Source organism: Sminthopsis crassicaudata, chromosome 1 (assembly GCF_048593235.1).
Source record: "Sminthopsis crassicaudata isolate SCR6 chromosome 1, ASM4859323v1, whole genome shotgun sequence".
Classification (NCBI taxonomy): domain Eukaryota; kingdom Metazoa; phylum Chordata; class Mammalia; order Dasyuromorphia; family Dasyuridae; genus Sminthopsis; species Sminthopsis crassicaudata.
In genome coordinates this window covers 93,479,423-93,506,406 of record NC_133617.1, presented here as the reverse complement: position 1 = coordinate 93,506,406, position 26,984 = coordinate 93,479,423, and the positions used below count along the sequence as shown (strand labels likewise).

Here is a 26,984-nt window from a genome sequence, read left to right as displayed (position 1 = left end):
GGGTGTAGAAGAGAAGTGAGAAAGGAATTTTTAAAGACCAAATCCTCGGGGGTGCCTTTTAAAGGGGGGGATGGGAGGGCTGGTAAAGGACAAGGGAGAGCTTCTTTTGAGGTATCTTTTCGATGCTTTTGAGGTTTGGAACATCCGGGGAGAAAATTGTTTCAGGTTTCATTTTAGTAACACTTCAGTTTAGGGCAGAATAATAATGGGACTTGGAAGGCATGGGAAGGGGAGAAGAAGGGGTTTTGTAGAGAGAGTAACACCTGCTAAGGACAGAAATTTCCATAGCAATGTTCATCTCAAATGTTTTTTACAGGCAGTCTGCAGGGATGAATGATGAATTAACCCTTCAGCAAGCAGTCCACTACTCTACAGCCATTTGTGCTTTCTAGTAAAATATACTGCCCATAAAGAGGGGTTCTGGAGCTACTGATTTTTCTTCTCAATGTATTAGCATAAATTTTCTCGAAGTATTATATTTTGTGTGAGCTTTGTCATATGCAAAGGGCCATTAGAGTCCATATGTAAAATGGTATCTGTTGATTTCAAAACTGGTTTTGTTTATTTCATTGTTGTAACTGTTTCTGAGTAGGATTTCCCTCTTACATTACCATTGAATGATTAGGAATGAATGTTTCTGGCAAAACTGAAAATATTTAGAGAATATTTTATGAATTGAACAAAATTAGATTTCAAAATTAATTTCTGGTTCTTTCCAATGTATGTCTTTGTTTAAAAAAAAGCGGGGTGAACATATTAAAAATGGCATATATTACATATACATTGTAAAAGAAAATGTATGTGTATTTTCAATTAAGTGGTTTTTTTGTTTGTTTTTTTAAGTTCTGCAATTGAGTTCAGTACTCCTTACCCTTTGTGATTTACTTAAATCTTTTCTTGCCTCTTCTGAGCTCTCTTTTCTTTGAACAAAATGTTCATATATTGTGTAAACAGAGGCATTAGAGATACAGCTTGGGTTGCACAATCAAAATACAATTTTCTTAAGAAGGATCTTAGTCAAAGTTCTGTAGTTATCAGTTAATAAGACAAGGGAGCTTAAAAGTAGAATGAGTCAGTTTTTAAAGTTTAAATTTACTTTTCATAAGCTGTAGTCTAGATTACCTAAATTGTCAGTATTTAATATTTAAAAACTTTAATTTTAATATGAAACTGTTTCTTCTAAATTCTTATAAATGTGGCTATCTAGTTTGATATAGTCTTAGAGTTCACCAAACTAGTTAGCTTCCCTGCTAAGTGAGACTCCAGTGAGAACTGTCATTCTCAAATTGCATATTTAAATGAGGATGAAAGATGTTATTTATCTTACTGCTATTAAGTATTATTTAGTCCATTACAGATAGGATAAGATATTTTAGAATATAATACCCTAGATATATAATTTGCCTGAATTGTATTTTTAAGTAAAATATGAATATATTCTGTTATGTAACTCATAAGTTTCTAGCCAATTAATACAGTGTCTCAAATAAGAATAAAAAGGATATAAGTAAAAAAGGATATTGATTTCCAAAAAGTTAGAAAACCTTGACTTTGACCTCAGATAATCATCTTGTCATTGGCTCTCTGAAAATGTTTTTATTAGCTGCTTGTGGCTTTCAGAAACAATTTCATATCAGTTGTTTTTAATCTCAGTGCTTGAACCTGTGACAGTAGAGAACCTGACCAGCAGTGATTGTACAGTCATGTAGAGAATGAAAATGCCACAGGTTTTGTTGGTTGCTTGTTTTGAAGGTTAAATCTATGACATAAGAACTAGTTTATGTTGATTTAATCATGATTAAAATTTAAACTTTTAATGTTACAATTTTAACATGTCTTGGAAATGGGTGCACAACAGTACTTGTACTAAACTGTTTATTTGGAAAAGTTTTTAATTTTATAACTTAATTTTTTTCATATTTTTTTGAAGGACATAATGATTCATGAGGGACTTTGCTTAAAGAATTATAATTTGTCAGAGTATCATATTAGATTTTTAGCACTTGTTTGAGAATAGTCATTTTTTAAAAAATAATCATTTACTCTGATGGAATTCATAAACAAGTCTTAGCTAAAGTCAGATTAGACTAATTAGAACTAATAATTTTCATTTTAGTATTAAGGTACTCAACTTTTACAACCCTATTATGATCTTAATTCAGATACCCCTATGACCACTAAGTTAATTTCATACGAATTCTCAAAGAAGTGAAGTAAGTCTGACCCCAAATCATGGAATTATATACATAATGGAGTCTTTTAATATTATAGATAGGATCATCAGTCTTCCGATCAAAAGATGATGGACTTGAAATGAAGGGAGAGGTAGACATTTGGTGGCATGACTGATGTGGGAATTTGGTTTTGCTGGACTATGTGATGTTGAGGGATATTTTTTTTTTTCCTTAGTGTAGCAGGATAATGTTGGAAGGAATAGACTGATAGAAAAAATAGTTCTTGTTTTAAAAGGGAAGATATAATTAAAATATTTTACATGGCAGACACATATTGGATTTTGTGTTTTAAAGCATATGTTAAATGGCAAAGAGCTAACATTTAATACTTTTCCTATATCAATGATATTTTAGCTGAATATATTTTCTGACATTCCTTTTTTCCCCTCTGGGGGAAAATGTAAATATGTATCTTATAGCCTTTTTCCTGAGGCATTCTAATAGCAAATCAAGAAAATGGAATTTTAATAATATGGGAAAACATGTATTTCATCAGCTTTTACGTATTTGGTTTATCTATGTGGATACATCCCACTTTCAGGGAATAAAATGCTTATAGAATGAATAAAATATTGTAGGGGCTCCCTAAGGGAAAGAAATCTTTACATGAATGCTTTTTTTTTTTATTATTATTTTCAATAGGGCAAATGGAGATGGACAGTAAGTTGCATATTTTGTATTCTTTTTACTGGTGGGGTTGCTGATTTTTGATAAAAAAAATAAAATATGCCTTACCTGTTATAATTTGAATCCAAATCTCCAATATTGCCAGTGATGGTTTTATGCTCAAGCCAAGTAACCATTAAATAAGATGACATAACCCCTTATTTTTAATTATATAAAATAATCTATGAATTGTTGGCTGGTTCTCTGCCAATTTAAACTCATTTGCTGTTGGTTGTTAAAAATTTAAATGGAAAAATAGTTAAGGTTAAATTTGTCTTTTTTTTTTTGTTTGTTTGGTTACAGGAAGGTTGTGGTTTTGCTTTCACAGTGGAAATTAAGTTGGTGTTATCAATGGTGTTTGCATTAATATAACAATTCATCAAATATTAGAATTCCTTAGATTATTTAGAATCGCATCTGTGGTATTTATAGTTTAATATGGTTAACATGTTTTAATGGTTGGAAGAAGTGTGACACCATGGAGAATAAAACGAACACAGAGCATCTGGGCTCAAATCCCTACTTTTTTTGTTCTTTGGGTGAACTTGAACAGTCACTTAATGTATGTGGGCCACAGTTTTCTCATGTATAAAGTAAGGGTGTTGTACTAGATGACCTTTGGAGGTCCCTTTCAGTTCCCACTTCCCTTTGATCTTAAATTTTAATTTTAAAAGTGCTACTATCAACCTAATCACAGAATGTAAATTTACTTGGTCATGTGAGTTTGGGACAGATGATTTTAAATCTTTTTTGAATTTTTAATTAAAGAATCATTACATCTGTAAATAACAGTAAAGAATACAAATGCAGAAATGTTGTTACAGGCTTAAAATAACTTATGATTTCTCTGTATCATGCAATGTGGAATACTTAGGTTTATTCAACTTAGCAAAAATTGTTTTGTTAAAGTAGCTAACTTTGGTGTTTTAACACAATATTACTTGATTTAGGTTAAGGGTGTAGTCATTCAGATAATCTGCAGTCACTAAGAGTTGAGTAATGATTTAAAGCAACATTAAATTAGGACAAGTTTTCTTTAATCACTGAATATTGATGATGTCATTTATTATTTTGAAGTTAGATCTTGAATTTATGGACTTTTCCTTTTCTAAGGAGAAGAAACTATTAGGGTTAAGTGACTGATTCAGGGTCACACAGCTAGTTAAGTGTCAAGTGTCTGAGATCAGATTTAGACTTAGGTCCTTGGGATTGCAGAGCCAATGCTCTATCTAACCACTTCATAATCTAGCTGTCTTTGTAACTTACCTTCAAAAATGTCTCTTTGAGGTGAATAATGGGTATTTTGCTTTTACAGAAATAAGATTGAAGTAATTTAGGACAAGGTGGTTATAAAAATCAGCCTCCTCTCACACCCCTCTCCACTCCCTCAAATGGAAAGTGCTTGAAAGAATATTTTGCATTGGTCTTTTTTTATCTTTAATGCCCTGGACAATGTCTAGAGCAGAGTCAGTGTTTAATAAATCCTGAGTGAATTTAAATTAGGATCTGATAAATACATAGTCTAGCTTCTTCCTATTGGCATATGGGGTCCTGGATAGTATAGTGCCCTTTTTATTGGGCTTTTTCAGGACTGATTAGCATTTTAATAATCATGATGAAGTTAGAAGAATGGTAGCAATACATATCACTAGAATGAAAATGGACAGCAAACGAATCTTTTTTTTTTTTTTTTTTTTTTTTTACTTCTTTGTGGCATAGGATTATTTATTTAACATACATTGAGTGCCTGGTATGTGTTTTATGCAGTGAAATGGAGTAGTTCAATTTCTCTTGGGGAAGAGTCTCAAACAACTAAAATAAGATTTTCTCAATAATAGGTTTTTGCTAAAGTGCAGTTTGTGAAACAAGCACTGTTACAATGCAATACTGTTTGAATGCAGTAGAACAGTAGGGGTTCTTCTGTAGGAGATAATGAGAAGGTAGTGTCATATCTTCTTTCAATCAGATGTTTATTTACTTTTTTCTTGAACTTCTTAAGCCCATGCATTGTAATGCAATTAACTTTTGCTCAATAAAATCCAAATTAGATTTCAAAGGACAGATTTAACCAGAAGCCCATCTTAACATGTAAAAAAGTAAACTTTCTTGAAAGAGTTAATCTTATATACTTTTTTTTTCCTCTATGAAAAATCAAAACTGACAAACTGTCACTTGGAAATATAATTGACACAATAGTTTTTGTTGGTTCTTATTCTGAAAGGAACCTGTAAGCCAGGGGCTACCCAGCATTGTGAAGTGTTCCCAGAAGGCAGGAGAATGAAAGTTATCAAAGCATTTGGCGGGAATTTGAATGAAGCAATACTTGATAAAAATTAATGTTAAGAAAGAGAAAATCAAGATTTAGCATTTTTAGAGTCATGGAATCATAGAATGTTGAAAGTGGAAGAGCTCAGAAAGATGATTTTGTCTAACAGTCTCATTTTATGGAGAGTTGAAATGAATGACTTGCCTGAGGTCATCCAAGGATTTAGTGCAATTCTGAGTTCCAACCTAGTCTGGCTTCAACCAGATCACACTGTTTTCTTTGAAAATATTTTCTTTTTCAGCTAGCTTTTTTTCCATTAGCAATGATATATTTATTTTCTCTTCATTTCACAGGATCACTTAAGAAACATTCATAGATCAGCTAAAGTAGTGTTTCTTACATAGAACTGTTGCCTTTTCTTATGTATGTGTGCTGGCAAGAATCACCTTAAGGTGAAGTTTATTCTGGAAAGCCAAATATGTCTTTTTTGTTTTTCTTGTAAACTGTTTTGAAAAAATAAATTTTGTATTTTTGTTTGCCCTCCAATAGTGTGTAAGTAAGCAAGACTTTTTAATTTTGTGTTTCAAAAGGATAAATAAAAGTTCCCTAGTTTAATTTGGTTTGTGAGTCTTGTCACTAAAACTTCTGTTTATTCTTGTCTCCCAGAGACCCAATTGCAGCAATGAAGAAAATCTTCCTATTTTAATAAAAAAATTCTAATTTAGAGAATTGTTTTTTATTTCATCCAGGTGATTTTTATTTAATCATTGTTTTGAACTTTGAATTTCAGTTTATATGATAGTAAATTTTCTTTCTTTCTCAGAATTACTGTAGAACATGAATTTTTTTTATATATATAACAAAAGCATACTCCTTTGATTTATTTTAGCATAACAATATCAGATTAACTTGATTTTTAAAAATATAGCAAACAGCACGTTGCTTCACATTATGGTATATAAGATACAGAGAATCAAAAGCCAATTTAAAAAAACTTAAAAGAGTTTCAGTTGAAAAGAACCCAGGAGATCAGGGTAGTATGTAGCAAATAGAATATTAGATTGGAATCAGAAAGATTTAGGTTTGAATACCCCAACTTTATGATCAATGGATAGCATTTAATTTCCCCAGGATTCAGTTACTTTATATGTAAAATGGGGATACTAATAACTATGGTACTAATGTCTCAGTGTTGTGATGAGGCTTAAATGACTGGATATTTGTGAGGATGGTGTACAGTATAAGTGGGGCATGAGGTATAGAGCTAAGTTAGGAAAGCCCTGGAGGCTGTGGTCTCACTGAAGACTCAATTTTCTTATTGTAATGGAAGGACTGTCCTGTTTCTTAAAAGTGCCATCCCTCCCTCAGGCCCCTAGGGTCACTGCCTCCCTCCTCCATACTGCATGTCCCCTGTCACAGAGGGCTCTGGATGTCATCTCTGCAACATCTCTTGAATAAGGTACTGACCCTTGCTGCAGAATCAACCTGCCATAAATCTCTTCCTCTTTGAGTCCAACTGTTAACATGTAATTTTCTTAAAAAGTGTAGATTCTCATAACTCCCCTTCCCTGCCAGGGGCTCAGTAAACTCCAGTGGTTCCAACTAACCTTCAGGGTACAGTTCATCATAAGCAAGCCCTCTCCTCTCTATCTTTCTGGAGTTCTTACATCCCAGGTAATCTTCAGTTCAGTGACACTATATATACTTCTTGCTGTTCCATAAATAAGACGTTCTATCTTTTAGCTTGGGACATTTTTGATATCTTTCTTTATCACCTCTACCAGGCTTCCATCAAGTATCAGGTAGAATCTTACCTTTTAGAAGAAACTTTTCCCAAGACCTCTTAATTTCATTGGCTCCCTTTTGTTGATTATTTCTTGTTTATCCTATATAGTCAGTTTGAATATAGCTATATAGCTTTTTGTATGTTACCTCTCCTTCCCCCATTAGATGTTTTTTTTTTTCCGCTTTTCTTTTTATACCTAACACTTAGCAATTATTAAATACTTTATATATATATAATATTTGTACTACTTTACTCACAGGATTATTAGGAAGAAAATACATAGCAAGCTTAGAAAGGCTTGTAGATATGTGAATATGTGAAGTACTATAATCAACATTTAGTTCTGTAACCCCCTCATTTTACAAAGGGAAGAAACAGTCCAAAAGAAGACATTTAATTATTCAAAATCACACATTGACTGGTCTCCTGCCAAACCAGGTCTCCTCAGTCCAGGGCTTTTTCTGTTAATTGACTATAATTTGTGCTAAGGAAATGTAAGTAGTTTGGGGTTAGTAAAAAAGAGCAAACTTCTTATTCCTATGGGATATAGTTTGCTAAAATTGTATATGTATGCCTTTCTTTCAGCCATGCAAATTGGCATATATCCAGGGCATATAATAAATGAAGTAGCAGGTATAAAGGAAAACATAACTGAGGCTCTGTTTTCTATTTGCTTTTTATTAAGTTTTCATGGGAATTTTGAATCTACTAAAGAAGCCTGAATTAATTTGCTGCACTAATGCTTAGTGATCTAGTAATCATAAAGAAATGTGTTTCTCTGAAGGGAAGGAAAGTAATAATGCAAAAACTTATAAAGAACCTTCTCATTTTTTGGCAGTCTGAAAAACTTTTCTTTTAAACTAGTTTTGAACTTATTTGTAATACTGTGATATGTGTGCATGTATGTGTTTATATACCAGTATTATTAATGTTATTTAAATTTTATGTTGTATAAGCACTTTCTTATCAATAGAACTTCATTAACATTGCCCAGGAAATATTTAAGGAGAAAGTAATTGATTGTTGGGTTATTGACTTTAATGTAGTTAATATCTACAGTAAATTATCAAGAAATACTTATTTTTATTATTCTGTTTAAAATACAGCATCTGAAATTAAAATTAAGAGATGTAGATTTTATGACTATATCCTAAAACTTCTCTGGATATTCAATAGACTTTTTTTTGGCATGCATGAGACATTTTACACTGATTCTACTAGTGTTGAATTTTCCTAATTTTTTATAAAACTTTCTATAATTCTCCACCACTCAATTCTTCTCAGTGCTTTCAGAACTTTTTTAAAAGGTATTTTTGACAAATTGTTGATGTTACTAATCAGTATGATAGTGAGAATCTTATGGGAACATCTTTTTTGAATATCATTTTTTGGATTTAAATCATACACTTGAGGTCACTGTTGGTCCAAGATCCCACAGAGAAAAACATAATGCAGATAAGTAGTGGTAGTTTTTTAATCCTCATTTGTGTTCTCTTCTCTCTTTCTTTCTATCTTATCTTTTCTTTTTTTTGGTGGGGTGGAGGTCTTTAGTGGTTTTTTGTTTTTATCCCATATTTCCACTAGATGGCCCTCTTTGTACCACTTAACAATTCTTAAGGCAGAATTATAAAATATTTACTAAAATTGGTGGTTAACCAAGTTATTTTATAGTATTTAGATGGCCAGAAAAATCAAGATTCCCATATTTTATAGGAAATTAATATTTTTATAAAAATTCTGTAGAAGCTTTGTGAAAACTTATTTAGTATTAATGATTGAAGTGATCCTTAAAGATTAGGAAATGCTTTTTCTCCTTTGTATTGTTATGAGAGAATACATTTGAGACATTCAGATTTTCTATTAAAGAAGTGTATGCATTAATGCCTACTTTTCTATTGCTTCATATTATATTGTTATAGGTATGCTCTTCACGGGGGAAAAATGTCACTTAGTAGGTCTGAAATTGACAACTTCCTCCAGTTTAGTGTAGCTCAAAACCACTTAATTTCAAACACCATTGCCTTCACACTTGGGGACACATGTTGATGTGTGGTTGAATCCTGTGGCTCCCAAGTTAATCAGACTCCTAAACGCCTATGAATTCAATTTTAAACTCTAGAGATATTCAGATGTGTATATTCTTGATTTGACCATCAGTCATAACTGCTTTATTTCTCTTTTACTAATAAATTCTTTTCACCATCTTTAGTTACTTTTCTTTCAGTCATTTCTTGTTTCATTCTTCCTGAACCTTGAATCCATCCTTGATCCTCATTGTGATCTCCACTCATTCTTTTTTTTTCCTATTATCCATGTTCCTTTTTCCCTTCACAGTATTGAATTGGTTGCCCTTGGCTTCTTTTACCTTTGTCCTTTTTATGCCTTTCATCCAATTATAAGCCTGGATCATCTCCATGACTTGTATTTTTTGCTTCTATATTCATATGCAGTAAAATACTGTTTGAGAAAGACATGTAACTGTTGATTAGGTTCATTACAAATGCATGTTATCTGATCTCAAGTGGACATAAGTTGCTGAATAGCAGCAGTCTGTTTTATCCTTCCATGATTCATTGTCTAGCTCTTAAGAATAGGGAAAACCTTTTTCTCTCTTAAAATTTCTATAAAGACTTTCTCCACCTCTCTCTATGTGTGTGCGTGTATGTGTTTATGTGTGCATACGTGTGTGAGCATGTGTAAGCACATGTGGGTGCATGAACAAGTATGAGTGCACATGTATGTTCATGTGTGCATGCATGTAAGCATGTGTAAGCATTGCACACACATGCATATGTATCTTATAATGAAAAGTTAAAAATAAAGTCTCTATTCCCTTGCTCAAAATCTTTTTTTTTTTATTCATTTTATTTCTAATATTAAAGACTTGCTACTCAGCTTACTTAGTATTTATATAACCTTATCTTTCCAAACTTTTTAGAGTTAATCCTCTAAATGTACTTTATCATCAAACTGTGTGGCTTCTTGTTTTCTGGACTTGCCATTAACTTTTCCCCTTGTAGTAGCTATTGACTTCAAGGTAATTGATTGATTTCATAAATGAGTATCTCCTAACAGGTACTTTGAGAGGACTAGAGGAACTAGAGCCTTCCCTGGTAAGCAGTGGAAGTTCCACTTATATTGTATATTCTTTTCTTGAGTCAAATTGTATTTCCTTATTTGTGTATGTGTTGCAATCCCCAATGAAATATAAGGTCTTTGAGAGTGGGGGATATTTTTCAATTTTGTCTCATATTTAAATGCTTGTTGGAGTTTATTAATTCTTGTTGTTATTATTCATTTTACAGTTCTGCATGAAATTACCCACATCTTCCTTCTATGTCCATTGTATGAGTGTTATTAATTCTTTTTACCAAGGGGGGAAAAAAAAACACTGTCCTTATTGACAGCAGAGTGAAATGAGGGCTAAGATGGAAGAAAGTAAGAGAGAAAGGAATGCTTGGAAAAAGGATGCCTTGTATCTGAAAGCTTTAAATGGCATGGATCATCAAAAATAGAAGCAGGAGTTATTTACCTAGACATAGAATAAGTACAGGAGAAGAGTCTGGGAGATCTACTTCCTGTGATAATGGATACAGGTGTTAATATGTCCTTTATCAAATACTAGTAAGGAGGGAGATAAATAAATTGTATGTCAGAGTTGGCAAGTACTTGGTGATCAGATCCCATTGGGTCTAAATAAGCTCACATTAAATATTAGTTGTTTTGTGTTATTTGCAATGACTGGGGATTATACCCTGCTCATAAAGCATGTGTTTGATGTCTGGTTGAGAATTGTGTCTGAGACCCTATTCCTAGTTGAATTTCTGGTAAAAAGAGACTTTGGTCTGAGTCATTTTCTTAGCAGAATCCTAGGTTTTAAAGACCTATTGACTGAGCCTTTCTTAGGTCCTACTTCAGAGTTGAGAGACCTAATAATGGTTACAGAGAACTGTAGGGTTATATGTAGTAAAGAGACTTATAAGGTTGTTTGTAGTAATTCAAGGCCAAGTAGCCATTGACTTTAAAGTAACTCATTCCTTTAGGGGGAATTTCCAAACATGCTTTTTGAGAAAGAGGTACTTGGATATTCATCCTCCCTATTTAACTGTGGAAGTTTCTCATGTGATTATGAAGCAAAGTGGAAGAGGCAGTAGATTCATATTTTAATAAATCCGATTTGTGGGTTTTTAGTGGTAGTGGAGAGATGTTGGAGTTAGTCAGAATAGAATATCTATCAATTCCATGGTAATAGTGTAGATCTAGGGAAGTTTAATAATTGATTCAAAATTACACAGTTAGCATACAAATCCAGCACTATTTCCCTTGAAATGTTTTATCTAGATTGAACTCTTATGTGTGCAGGGTACCATGAGGAACCAATCTTGGCTTATCAAAACTGATGGCTTATATTCTTATTTGATGATAATTTGTGGGCAAAAATGTTACTTCCAGAAGTAAATTAATGCATTGAATATAGGGGTGGGGAGAACACAAGTAGCATTTTCTTCATTGTTATTAAAGGCAATGACTTTAGAAATGAGAGATAATTTTAAAAAGTGCTTGTTAGATTGAGTTTTGGATTTCCAGACCATGGCTTAGAATACAGGAATAATGAGCTTTCCATGAGTTAGGGATATATTTTAAAAGGATTGATAAAAATATATATGACTAGAATCGCAAAAATTTCATCAAAAGACTTATAAACTGAAAATAAAAGGTGACAAAACAGCTTACAAAATTCTAGCAGATTAGACTCCATAGAAACTAGCTACAGTTTAGTAAGAAGGGAGGTAATGTAGCATACTGGATAGAATAGTGTATTTATATGCAGGAAAATCAGAGTTCAAATTCCATTTCTTATCCTCATTTTCCCATGGTTTGTAAGTTTAACAAAAATAATAATCATAGCTTTTTATGTGAAACCTATTATGTGCCAGGCACTAAGCTAAGTATATTATGAATAATCTTATTTTTGAAGATCAAATGTGATAAAAAAATTTGCTTTGTAAACCTTTATATTGTTAGTTGTATAGTACTAATTAGTGGTGATTATGATGATGAAGAAATAAAGTAGAGACGTCCATAATTCATAAGAAACACAATCTTAATGGGAAGGAAGCCACAGTAAAATTTATGTTTTCATATGTTTATATCCAATTGTGCAAGCTTCAGTAACAAGATAAACTAAAGATCTTAATGCAGGAAAGAAAATAAGTCCTCATAGACAGTGGATATCATTGAAAACTTAGTGTTATGGAATACAAAATAAGAAAGGTTTATCTTTTTCAAAAGGAGTAAGTTAGGTTAAAGTCAGAAGGCAAATATCTCTGCAAAAACAAGATAGAGACAGCATAAAGTTCAAAGCAGTCTTAGATGGAAGGTACTAAGATCAAGGAGGACTGAGAAAAGCTTCTTGCAGAAGAGGAGACTTGAAGTTAGGGAAATCGGGAAGCAGAGATAATGAGGGAGAGAACTCCTAATGTGGAGGATAGTTAGTGAAAATGCTTGAAGTCAGTGTCACATTCATGGAACCAAAAGGAAGCTAGGGTCATTGAATTGCAAAGTAAGTGGAAGGGAGTTAGGTAGGTGGAAATTAGGGAGAGGCAGATTATGAAGGACTTTAAATACTAAAGTGAATATTACATATATTTATATAAATATTATATATTTAATCCTGGAGGTAGCAGATGATATAACTTCTTAAGGTATTGAGTTTAGGGATGGGTATAGAGTGACATCTGTGTTTTAGGAAAATCAGTTTGATAGCTGAGTGGAGGATGGTTTTAGAGTACTTAGAGATTTCAGGCAAGGAGACCAATCCACAGACTTTTGCAGTAGTCCAAGTATGGGTGATGAGGGTCTGCATTAGGGTGATAGCAATTCAGAGGAAAGAAATGCATATATAAATGAGATATTATAAAAGTAAAAGCAAAAAAAAAACTTGACACCAGAGATTGGATGGGGTAGAGTGGTTTGAGAGTTAGAGGTCTAAAAGAAAAACCCAGCTTTCAAGTCTGGATGCCTGACTGTGAGCTTTAAGTGGTACTCTCAATAGTAACAGAGAAATTAGGAAAATTATAGCATTTACAGAAAAAGATAATGAGTTCTGTTTGGGCCATGTTCAGTTTAAGATGTCTATGAGACATTCCATTTGAAATGTCCAATAAGTGGTTGGAGATGAGCAATTGATGTCAGGAGAGAGGAACAAGTGAAAGAAGATAATTATCTTTCTTTTTTCTTTCTCTTGTTTTCTCCTTCCCCTTCTGAAGAAATTCTCCACTAGGATGGCTTTTACACTACCTTGTAACTTGAAGAAGTTGGCTGTGCGGGTATGGAGATAAGTGATCTCCCAAGATTCTATCCAGATGCAGAACTGAAACCTACTTACTTTGGACAAGGAGTTGGGTTCCTTTCCTCTGCCATATTGCAGAAAAATACATTCTTGTATTAATGTGTGTATATCTGTATATCCAACTTTTTTTTTTTTTTTTTTACCGGTACTAAAATCCGATGATAGGAGGTTTTATGGAAACTGTAAGTGTGTTGCCAGTGAGGTATGGAGGGAGTTAGGTACAATGGAAAGAGAAATAGATTCAGAAATTGTTGGTAATGAATTGGAATACCAACTCTGCTACTTGATCCTATGATCTTGAGCAAGTCATTTAATTCCTCTTTGCCTTAGTTCATCATCTTCAAAGTCATGGGTTTGGACTTGATAACCTATGGCTAGAACTTAATAAATAGCTTAAGTAGTATTATGCAGTTCTCCATAGGGGAACTTATACTGAGTTGTGCCTTCTATTTTGAATTTATATTCTTAGGAATTGTTTAGTGCTTGTGGGAAAGTTTTCTGTTTCCAACTATTAGGCCATGTTTCTTAAGATTTCTTATATTTGGAAATAAATAGAAACTGGACTTCTGGAAGGGTTTTAGGAAAATACACATAGTTCTGATGAATAGGTATTTAAGTAGGAAAAAATGACAAAAATTTGAATTTTCAGTGCCTATGACCTCAATACTACTTCTTGTGTGAAACCTGTGATGTTCCTAATCTGAAATCAAAGAATGAGTTTTAAGTCTTATTTGAATATTTATTGTAATTATCGATCTTTATAAAATGCAACCTTTATTGGGATTTTTGTTACTGGAGAATAAGTGTTCTGGTAGTGTTCTACTTGAGCCACAAAATATGCTAGATAATGCTCAAATACCAATATCTTGTTAATAGAAGTCTTATCTACAAAATAATTTATAAGTTAACAACTATAGAAAAAGTTCTATAGTTTTAACTCTTTGTCATTTCATTTATACTTGTCATTTTTCTTCAAAGATGGTATAGTATAATTGTATATTTAATTGTTGCATTGAATCCAGTGGAAAAGCACATATAATTGAATATAGTAGAACAATAGAATGTATAGCATGTATAATGAGTGTAGCTATTTTTCATTGATTATTTACTTATGAGAAATGTTGAAACACATTTCCTGAAAAATATTTGTGACTGGGAATAAAGTACTATTCACTTAGAGAAAACTTATAGTTATCTATATGAGACTGAAAGTACCTGGGAAATACCTGTAATGTATTGGGTATGTGGAGAAACTAGGAAAAGACATGGACATGATCTCACATAATGAGAACTTATAGGGAAGCTGAAATCTACATTTGTGGCAGGAGCATCCATATTTATGAGATTGCAAATACATATTTTGGAGTAATTGTATACGGTTAAGTCTTTTGTCCAAAGATTTATGAACTCATGTTTTTATACAAGCCTATAGAATCAATATCAAATAGTTATACGTTGGACCTTTTGTATCTACAGGTTTCAGATTTGTTGTGCTTCTTTAATTAAAAATTTCTATGTGAGATGATCAGATTTTACAATTAACTGCATTTTATTCTAGATTGTCCCTGTCTTGAATTGTTTGTCAAGGAATTCTCAATGCAGGAATTGATTGATAAATGCAGTCCATGACAAACTTAATGAGTTAACTCATTTAGGATAATTTTTTATCCAGAAATGATTTTTTTTTTTATTCAGAAGATGATCATGTTATCTTTATCATGCTACATGGAAAGTGTATGCAGGAAATATTGAGAAGAAACATTAGATAGAAGTTTATTAGCCTGCACTTTTTTCCTGATGCTGAAAAGACTCTTAAGGATCATGTGACATAAATACATATATATATATATATATATATGTAGATGTAAATGTAGATAGATATAGATATAGATAGATAGATAAAAAGATAGTTAGAAACTCTGAACAAAAAGTTTAGAAGTCATTTAGACCCTAACAAAAAGGATACTTTTTATATTAAGAATCTGAGGCCCAGGGACACAGTAAATGATGACAAATAGTGTAACTGATCGTATAAACATCTTATCTTTTCATTGTAAGTGACTTAAGGCATTTTAATTAAGAAATATCGGGGATGTTGTAGCACAATATAACCTTTTAAAAATTATTCTCTTTGAGTTCATAGATTACAGAGAACATATTCTATAGCTGATTTTATAAGTATTTATCATAGTTTAAAAAATTTAAAGTTGTCACTTTGAAGGTTCTGGTAGTATATTTTCTTTTATTTATTACTAGTATAACAATGATACTGAACTTGTCTTTCCCATGCATATCGTTTAAAAGACTGTAGTTGAAAACAAAGTTTCCTGTCAGTGTTGGCTTTTCTTAATTAAACCAGCTTGTGCACTGAGCTAGTTCGTCCTGGATTTGTCCTGCTCTCACAAGTTTATATTTCATAAAAGTCTCTCTTTAACAGTATTTTTATTAACTCAGAATGATTTTCATTTGGCTTATAGGCCTAAGTTTGTACTTAATGAGTGATTCTGTCTAAATTTCAATACATTTTATTAGTTTTAATCCACTCTAGTGGATGGACATCAGAGTTATATTCTGTTGGTTTTCATTTTCTGGTCTTTGGGAGGGATAGCAAAAGTAGGTAATTTGGGGCAGCTAGGTGACACAGCAAATAGCATCAGATGTAGATTCTGGAGGACCTGAGTTTAAATGTGATCTTACTCACTTGACTCTTATAAGCTCATGTGTCCCTGGACAAAATATCTAATCTTGTCTTGCCCCCCCCAAAAAAAAACCCAAAAAACTAATTTATATTTTGAAGTACTTGAAAAATATTATGTTCTACCTGAGAAACAGTTTAAAAAGCTATTATTTTTGTAGTTTTACTATCCCCTTGAAAATGACACTCCTTTCTCCTTACCAAAAAACAAAACAAAACAAAACAAAAAAACATAAACACGCAATAACTTTTTTTGTCAAACTGTAATGTTTAAATTTTTTGTGAGGTTCCTTGGTGATCTCTCTCTATCATGTAGGGGCAACTAGATGGTACAATATATCAGGACTGGAATATCAAATCTGGCCTGAGACGCTAGCATGTGATTGATATTAGACAAGTCATTTATCCCTGTTTGCCTCAGTTTCTGTAAAATAAGCTAGAAAAGGAAATGGCAAACCACTCTAGTATACTTGCTAAGAAAACCTCAGATGGGGTCACAGAGTTGGAAATGACTAAAAAACTGCTAATTGACTGTAATGCCAATTCTTTTCTCAAAGAAAGTGTTCAGGACATAAATGTGAAGCTTGTTTACAATATACGAGTCTTTGGCTTCTTTCATTCTTTCTTCCTTAATCATATTTTCTCATATTTATTCCTATTCTCATATTTGCATATTTTTCCATTAGAATTACCAGGTTTTGTTTGTAAAAGTTGCTGTTATTTTTGTATTGGATCTTTTGAAATTACACATCATAGTATCTCAGTTAAGAAACATGGAAATAACGACTGATATTTTTTGGCTTGCAATAAAGCATACCATGGCAATTCCTATTTTTCCCATTTTCTCCAAGGAATACCTAGTAGTTATCCTTTTAGCTGCAACTTCCTTCTTCCTTTGTTTATACCAAGAATGTAAAAAAAAAAAAAAAAAAAAAAGTTTATGATTCACTTATTCCTGTAATACAGCCATTAGTTTGTTATTATATGAGAAGATAAATTTTAGAATGCCAGTTTCAAACAAAAATTTATGTAGTCCTCTAAAACTGGTGGTTTGTACCTTTTGTCTGCATTCTTGCCTCTCTGCTGCCATCATTACAAAATTAGAAGGGGACTAAACGGGTGGTGCAATAGATAGCACCTGAAGTCAGGAAAACCTGAGCTCAAATGTAATTTCAGACACTAATGTGACCCTGGGTAACTCACTTAACCTTTTTATTCGGTTTTCTCATTTGTAAAATGAGCTGTGAAAGGAAATGGTAAATTATTTAATTATCTTTGCTAAGAAAGTCCCCAATGGGATCCTGTATGGACATTCCTGAAAAATTACTGAACAACTAGAGAGGACTGAGGATTATATGTATTTAATTGTTTTTTTTTTTTCCCTTGCATTACCATGTTAAATTACTTCAATTCTCCTTAACTAGGCATTTTATTGAAAAATGAATTTGAACTAATTTAAAAAAAGTTCCACAAAATAGACCCACAAGCAAAGTCATCCCCAGACCACTTAAAAATGAAAATGGAAGGTTGACACATTTAAAAGAAAACGTGATGATTATAAAAATGATTATTACAGAGTTTTCTCTGTCACATAAGACACTACAATTAAAACCAGTTTTACATGTACTATAGGAATGCAAACATGAAAAAGCTTAATTAAGACAAATATAAAGATGATTTATATATGTTGTGATGTAATTGCTAGGTCATTGAAGTATTAATTTACAAACATTTTTAAGGCAGGTAGAAAATTCTACTTTCTTATTAATATTGAAAAAAATACTTTAGGGATGCCAACAGCTACTAATCTATATTCCTGCTCTCTCATTTATATAGAATCTTTAAGAGAATAATCAGGTTACCAAAGGGAAAAAAAATCTGTTCTTAAAGGTTGTAAAAGATAATTCTGTCAAACTTCTAGAGTAATTAAGGTCATGCTCATCAAGAGTATTAGGAGGTAGCTAACTACAAGCCTTTTGCAATGATATTCAACAATGGATCACATCTTTATCATTTTACAATTGTCTAAAAAATGTAAAGGATATATAAAATCCCACTCTTTTTCTTATTTGTAAAGCAAAACTATTCAGAATTCTTTGAAAGGCATAACAATAGACAGAAGGCTGCTATTATAAAACAGGGCAGCAATATATACTCACCAAAAGAGTTCCCCACTTTGAGATTAGAGGTTTAGGGAAACTAAGTGGGGCTTCCTGTGGACAGCACAGTGTTCAGATTCTCCTCTTTTGACGATACTATATTGATTATAATGAGGCCTGAAACCTTACAGAATCTCCTGGTAGAGATCTAGTCACTCTGAGAAGTTTGGTCTCCACATACAGGAAATACTAAGCATGTATGTATAAAGTACATTAGAATTTCGATGGCCTTGTCCACGATTGTGAATAACTAAGGCAAATGCCTCAAATGGAAAGCCAGCTGGGCACAGAATTGAATAAGAAGGGAAGAGCTGGATTGCCTAAATTGCCAAGCTTCTTTAATGACCCTGGGCTTTCCCTGAAAGAAAAGCCACATGTTTTTAGTAATACTGAACTTCTAGAATTTCCATATAGCAGCTGGTTTCTACCAGGTCTAGCTCAGGTCATAGTGACTTACTTATATACAGTGAAACATGGACCATAAAATTCAATAAAAATAAAATTCACTTTCAGTAGTTAACTAGCAAATGTTGCTAAGAACCAACACAAAAAAAACAGGGGTGGTGGCAGATTCTCTTAGACCATTCTTTCTCTGTCTACATATCTTGGCTTTGGGGTAACCTTCCATCTAGTCACACTGAGACTCCTACCTCATTTGCATTAAAGAGTAGAAATTGTTAGCCTCAGGTATCCCATGCTCTTCTGGGGTCACCTGGTTTTCCATTTGCCCTACCACTTTGGAGAAACATGTAAAATTGATTTTGATTGCTCTGAATCTTCAGGTGACTTCTAGTTTCCAGACCTGAGATAAAATATAAATCCGTATAATTGAATAAATCTCCTCCATTTGCATTTTCTTTGCAATAAAGATGGACATAACTTAGAACAGTTGCATATGTTTCCAGGAAAAGTCAAAGTTGGGGTACTTGATGAAACAGGTTATAAAACAGCAGATCAGAAGAGAAATCAAGCCATTTTAAAATATAAAGCCGGATCCTAGAACCACCCCAATCTGGAAGTGACCTAGGAGATCTGCTGTGTCAACTCAAATCTCTTGGACAGATTCTTCTTCCTGTAGAGAGCCCTTGTCTCCAGACAATTGCCGCCAACTCTGGTCCAGAGTAGTGACTACTTCTTCCTCCAGATAGCCACCTCAAGTCTGGCCCAGACAAGAGACTCTGTCTCTCAAGTGCCGCCCTCTTTTATCCTCCCAGAGAATGGGCATGAGATAATGCAAGGGCTTCTGGGAAAAATTACTTCAACCAATGAACTTGCTCCTCCTAAGCATGCAAGCTCCTCCCCAGGAGTTCAAAGGGATTAAACTCCTAGTAAAGACCAGAACTAGAGAATTGTTAAGTACCGACTTAGCACTTAGTAAGAATCTAATATCTCATTACCTCATTAGCATTTAGTAAGAACCTAACAGGGCCTGGAACCTGATACTCCAAAAGACAAAAGAACAAGTATTGCAATCAAGAATAAACTACCCAGCTAAGTTTAGCATTTTTTCCATGGAAGAAGATGGTCATTTAATGAAACAGAGGAATTCCATTTGTTTCTAAGAAAAAAACCAGACTTAAACAAAAAATTTGATCTACATCCACAAGACTGAAGAGAAGCAGAAAAAGGTAAAAATAACTCTTGAGAACTGTATCTCTGTTGTGGATATACAGAAAGTCCACATGGATAATTTGATTTTACTGATATAAAAAAGGGAAGTAGTAAAGGGAAGGGAATAGTATCAGATAAAGTGAAAGGAGAGATAAAAAGAGGGAAACTCCATCCCCAGGAAGAGGCATAGAAAATCTACCACATCTGAATTTAGACCACAGGGAATTTAGAGAGGGGGAGAAACATTGTGTGAATCTTACTCTCATCAGAGTAGGCTCAAAGAGTAAAATAATTGACATAGTTTGTTTTTCAGAGAATTCCTCTCTCACCTCATTAAAAGGGGGGAGAGGAAAAGGGGAATAAGGGAAGGGTACAAGAAAGGGGAAGGGACTTAAGAGGAGGGGGGAGGGATGCTAAAAAGGGAGGACTGTGCATCACAAGTTGGGTCCATAAATTACATACTGGGGAAGGGGTTCATGGGGGACAAGGGGGAAAAAAGCATAATCAGGGGATAATATGATGGCAAGAAATACAGAATTAGTAATTTTAACTGTAAATGTGAATGGTATGAACTCTCCCAGTAAAAGGAGGCTGATAGCATACTGGATCAAAAGTCAGAACACTACAATATGTTGTTTACAGGAAACACACTTAAAGCAGGGAGATACATACAGAGTAAAGGTAAAAGGTTGGAGCAGAATTGATTATGCTTCAGGTGAAGTCAAAAAAGCAGGAGTAGGGGGCAGCTAGGTGGCGCAGTGGATAGAGCACCAGCCCTGAATTCAGGAGGACCTAAGTTCAAATCTGGTCTCAGACACTTAACACTTCCTAGCTGTGTGATCCTGGGCAAGTCACTTAACCCCAGCCTCAAAAAAAAAAAAAAAAAAAAAAAAAAAGCAGGGGTAGCCACCCTTATCTCAGATCAAGCAAAAGCAGAAATTGATCTAATTAAAAGAGATAAGGAAGGAAACTATATCCTGCTAAAAGGTAGCATAGACAATGAAGCCATATCAATACTAAACATATATGCACCAAGTGGTATAGCATCTAACTTCTTAAGTTGCAAGAAGAAATAGACAGCAAAACTATAATAGTGGGAGATCTCAACCTTGCACTCTCAGAATTAGATAAATCAAACTGCAAAACAAATAAGAAAGAAATTAAAGAGGTAATAGAACATTAGAAAAACTAGGTATGATAGATCTTTGGAGAAAAATGAATGGTGATAGAAAGGAGTATACTTTGTTCTCAGCAGTTCATGGAACCTATACAAAAATTGACCATATATTGGGACATAAAGATCTCAAAATTAAATGCAAGAAGGCAGAAATACTAAATTCCTTCTCAGATCACAATGCAATAAAAACTACATTCAATAAGAAGTTAGGGGTAAATAGACCAAAAAGTAATTGGAAACTGAAAAATCTCATCTTAAAGAATGACTGGGTAAAACAGCAAATTATAGAAACAATAATTTCACCCAAAATAATGACAATGATGAGACATCATACCAAAATTTGTGGGATGCAGCTAAAGTAATAAGGGGAAATTTCATATCTTTAGATGCTTACTTGAATAAAATAGAGAAAGAGAAGATTAATGAATTGGGCCTGAAACTCAAAAAGCTAGAAAAAGACCAATTAAAAATCCCCAACCAAAAACTAAATTTGAAATTCTAAAATTAAAAGGAGAAATAAATAATATTGAAAATAAAAAAATATTGAATTAATAAATAAAACTAAGAGTTGGTTTTATGAAAAAGCCAGCAAAATAGATAAACCTTTGGTAAATCTGATCAGAAAAAGGAAAGAGGTAAATCAAATTGTTAGTCTTAAAAATGAAAAGGGGGTTCTTATCACCAATGAAGAGGAAATTAGAGGAAATAATGAGTTAACTTTGCCCACTTTATGCCAATAAATTTGATAACTTAAATCAAATGGATAACTACGTCCAAAAATATAGGATTCCTAGATTAACAGAGGAGGAGGTAAACTGTTTAAATAGTCCCATTTCAGAAGAAGAAATAGAACAAGCTATTAATCAACTCCCCAGGAAAAATTCCCCCAGACGAGAAGGATTTACATGTGGATACTACCAAACATTTAAAGAACAATTAGCCTTAATGTTATATAAACTATTTGAAAAAATAGGGGATGAAGGAGTCCTACCAAACTCCTTTTATGACACACTCATGGTATTGATACCTAAACCAGGCAGGTTGAAAATGGAGAAAGAAAACTATAGACCAATCTCCTTAATGAATATTGATGCTAAATCTTAAATAAGATATTAGCAGAAAGATTACAGAAAATCATCCCCAGGATAATACACTATGATCAAGTAGGATTTATACCAGGAATGCAGGGCTGGTTTAATATTAGGAGAACTATTAGTATAATTGACCATATTAATAATCAAATTAATAAAAACCATATGATCATCTCAAGCATTTGATAAAATCCAACATCCATTCCTACTAAAAACACTTGAGAATATAGGAATAAATGGACTATTCCTTAAAATAGTCAGGAGCATATATTTAAGACCATCAGTAAGCATAATATATAATAGAGATAATCTGGAACCTTTCCCAGTAAGATCAGGAATGAAACAAGATTGCCCACTATCACCATTACTATCCAATATTGTGTTAGAAATGTTAGCCTTGGCAATAAGAGTTGAGAAAGAGATTAAAGGAATAAAAGTAGGTAATGAGGAAATCAAACTGTCACTCTTTGCAGATGATATGATGGTATACTTAGAGAACCACAGAGATTCTAATAAAAAGTTATTAGAAATAATTCACAACTTTAGCAAAGTTGCTGGATACAAAATAAATCCACATAAATCCTCAGCATTTTTATACATCAACAAAATGCAACAGCAAGAGATACAAAGAGAAATTCCATTCAAAGCAAATGTCAAGAGTATAAAATATTTGGGAATCCATCTACCAAAAAAAAGTTAGGAATTACATGAGCAAATTACAAAACACTTGCCACAAAAATAGTCAGATTTAAATAATTGGAAAGACATTCAGTGCTTGTGGACAGGCCAAGCGAATATAATAAAGATGACAATACTCCCCAAACTAATCTATTTATTTAGTGCTATACCAATCAAGACTTCCGAGAAACTATTTTAATGACCTAGAAAAAATAACAAAATTCATATGGAAGAATAAAAGGTCGAGAATTTCAACGGAATTAATGAAAAAAAAGTCAAGAGGAAGGTGGTCTAGCTGTACCTGATCTAAAGCTATATTATAAAGCAGCAGTCACCAAAACCATTTGATATTGGCTAAGAAATAGACTAGTCGATCAGTGGAACAGATTAAGTACACAGGACAAAATAGGGTACAACTATAGCAATCTAGTGTTTGACAAACTCAAAGATACCAATGTTTGGGATAAAAATTCATTATTTGAAAATAACTATTGGGAAAACTGGAAATTAGTATGGCAGAAATTAGGTATGGACCCACACTTAACACCATATACCAAGATAAGATCAAAATGGGTCCATGATTTAGGCACAAAGAGGGAGATAATAAATAGATTAGAGGAACAGAGGATAGTCTACCTCTAAGACCTCTGGAAGAGGAAGGAATTTATGACCAAAGGAGAACTAGAGATCATTATTGATCACAAAATTGAAGATTTTGATTACAACAAATTAAAAAGCTTTTTAAAAACAAGACTAATGCAAACAAGATTAGAAGGGAAGTAACAAATTGGGAAAATATTTTTACAGTTAAAGGTTCTGATAAAGGCCTCATTTCCAAAATATACAGAGAATTGACTTTAATTTATAAGAAACCAAGCCATTCTCCAACTGATAAATGGTCAAAGGATATGAACAGAAATTTTCAGATGATGAAATTGACACTATATCCACTCATATGAAAGAGTGTTCCAAATCTCTGCTGATCAGAGAAATGCCAATTAAGACAGCTCTGAGATATCACTATACACCTGTCAGATTGGCTAAGATGACAGGAACAAATAATAACAATGATGAATGTTGGAGGGGATGTGGGAAAACAGGGACACTGATACATTGTTCGTGGAGTTGTGAAAGAATCCAGGCATTCTGGAGAGCAATTTGGAACTATGCCCAAAAAGTTATCAAACTGTGCATACCCTTTGACCCAGCAGTGCTCCTACTGGGCTTATATCCCAAAGATTTACTAAAGATGAGAAAGGGACCTGTATGTGCCAAAATGTTTGTGGGAGCTCTTTTCATAGTGGCTAGAAACTGGAAAATGAAAGTAAGTCCATCAATTGGAGAATGGTTGGGTAAATTATGGTATATGAATGTAATGAAATATTATTACTCTGTAAGAAATGACCAGCAGAATGAATACAGAGAGGCTCGGAGACTTTCAACTGCTGCTGCGTGAAATGAACAGAACCAGAAGATCACTATACACTTCAACAACAATACTGTATGAAGGTATATTCTGATGGATGTGGATATCTTCCATAAAGAAGATCCAACTCACTTCCAGTTGATCAGTGATGGACAGAAACAGCTACACCCAGAGAAGGAACACTGGGAATTGAATGTATACTATTAGCACTACTGTCTTTCTACCCAGTTTACTTATATCTTCGGAATCCAATTCTTAATGTGCAACAAGAAAATTGCATTTACACACATATATTGTATCTAGGTTATACTGTAACACATTTAATACGTATAGGATTGCCTGTCGTCTAGGGGAAGGAGTAGAGGTAGGGAGGGGAAAATTTGGAAAAAGTGAATACATGGGATAATGTTATAAAAAATTACTCATGCATATGCACTGTGAAAAAATTATAATTATATAATTCATTAAAAAATAAGTCAAAAAATAAATAAAATGGGGTTATTTAAATATTCCATTTCCTTTTCTGTTAGTATGGGAATTTTTTATTTTTATTAATATTTGACATAGATTGTTAACTTTACTGGCTTATAATAGCTTTTGGGCAATATAGTTCTTCATAATTCTTTAATTTCATGGTGTTGAATTTACTCTTTTTTTTTTGTTAATAGTATTTTTTTCCTCTTTAAAATAAAATTAAGCAATATTTTATTTTTTTCTCTTCCCCTTCCCAGAAACAAAACAAAACAAAGCAACTCTTAGTTTTGTTAGTTTATTTTTTAAAATGTTCATTTCCATTTTGGAGTTTAATTGGGATTTTAAAAGTTTTTATTTTAATTGCATGCTTTATTCACTTCTCTGTTGTTTCTCTTTTTTATTGGTGCATTCTTTTTGAGAGTTAAACTTTCCCGTAACTACTGCTTTGGCTGCATCATCAATATTTTGGAATGTTGTCAATTGTTATATTCTCTTTAATGAAACTGTTATTTATGTGATTTGTTCTTTGACCCACTTATTCTTTAAGATTAATTATTTAGTTTTCAATTATTTTTATTCTGTATGTCTATGGCTCTTTAGTAAAGGCAGTATGGCCTGAAAAGGATACCTCGTATTCTGCTTTTCTTTATTTTTATGTAGTTTTTATGCCCTACTGCATAGTCAGTTTTTGTGAAGGTGCTAACTACCACTGAGAAAAAAGTTTCTATTCATCTCTCACTTTTTTCTTATTTATTTTACAATTAAGTTATATCTAGTTCTGAAAGGAGAAAGTCAAGGTTCTTTACTAGTGTAATTTTACTTTCTCTTACTGTAACTCATTTACCTTTTCCTTTAAAATGTGGATGCTATGCCATTGTGAACACATGGTTAGTTTTAACAAAATGTACTTTTCTTGTTTATCTCTTGTAATTAATTAGATCTGTTTTTGCTTTTGCTTTGTCTAAGATCATTATTGCCATCTCCCCTTTTTTGTTTTAATTTTTTTCTGAAGCATAATAGATTCTGTTCTCTTCCCTTATCTTAACTCTGTGTGTATCTTTTCAAGTGATTTCTTGTATGTATGTATACTATATATACTTGTGTGTGTGTGTGTGTGTGTGTGTGTGTGTGTGTGTGTGTGTATATATATACATATATATATATATATATATACGTGTGTATATATATGTATATGCAGTTATATATATGCATATATATATATATGCATATATATATATTAACTGCATATTCAATTTATTCTGACCTTTCTGTACAGTTTTTTTTTTCCCTTCTGACCATTGCCACCATTTGACTTCTATCCCATTTATTAGACTGACTCTCTCTTCCTCTCCTTCTATCACCATTGCTTCTCTCATTTCATTCCTACTTCCATGTTTGGTAAAATGTATTTCTACTGCTAATTTGAGTATTTAAGATATATATTTTTTTCTTCTTTGAGCCATTTTAGATGTTTAATAACATTTCCTCATCCATTGTAGAAGATTTTACACATGTACCTCTTTATATGAGATACTTTCCCCCATTTTTTCTCTACCTTGTTCCAGGCATCCTTCTTTCTTGACTAACCATTTTTTTAAACAGAATCCCAACACAAACTGACTCACTCCCTTACCTTTTTATGTAGAATCCTTCTAATTGCCTTAATAATGATAATGTTCTTGTATGTCATCTTCCCATTTAGTAAGGTAAGCAGTTGAATCTTACTGAATTCCTAATGATTTATCTTTTGTTTTTACTTTTTTATGCTTCTTTTGAAATTTCTGTTTGAAAGTCAGCTGTCTTTTTCAGCTCTGGTATTTTTATCAGGAATGCTTTTTTTTTTTTTTTTTTTTTTTTTTTTTTTTTTTTTTTTTAAATTCCATTGATAATCCACTTTTCCCCTTAAAAGATTGTGTCCAGTTTTGCTGCATAAGTCATGCTTGGTTGCAATACTAATTGTAGAGGGTCACAGTCAGTGGGGAAATGCTGGGTGAGGTATAAGCCCCTTCAGCCCAGAGGGAACCTGCTAACAATGTCTGGTTCGGCTCCTCATCTCCTCTGAGAAGTCAGGGGACATTGACAACCTGTGTTGAGATTGAAGCAGTGATACCAGGTGGAAGCGTGATACCAGCTAACAAACTAGGTACAATAGCAAATTGTTTATGTGATCCCATATGCCTAGTGTTGTTTCTGTTATATTATTAAAGGGGAAAGTCCTTGAAATAAATGGACTTCATTTTTCCACCATCCTCAGGAGTCCTGCCTTATCACTTCTCCAGTCGGAAGGTCTGTTTTAATCACCTGCGCATGGGGGCTCTAGAAAGCAATGGTGTGTTTTGTCATCCCAGCTTCAGAGCTTTAGCAGGCAA

The 26,984-nt window shown here is 33.0% G+C and overlaps 1 protein-coding gene across 1 annotated transcript in view; it reads left to right on the top strand.

Moving 5' to 3' along the window:
* Positions 1–26,984, top strand: part of KHDRBS3 (KH RNA binding domain containing, signal transduction associated 3) — a 259,539-nt gene that overhangs the window by 1,632 nt on the left and 230,923 nt on the right.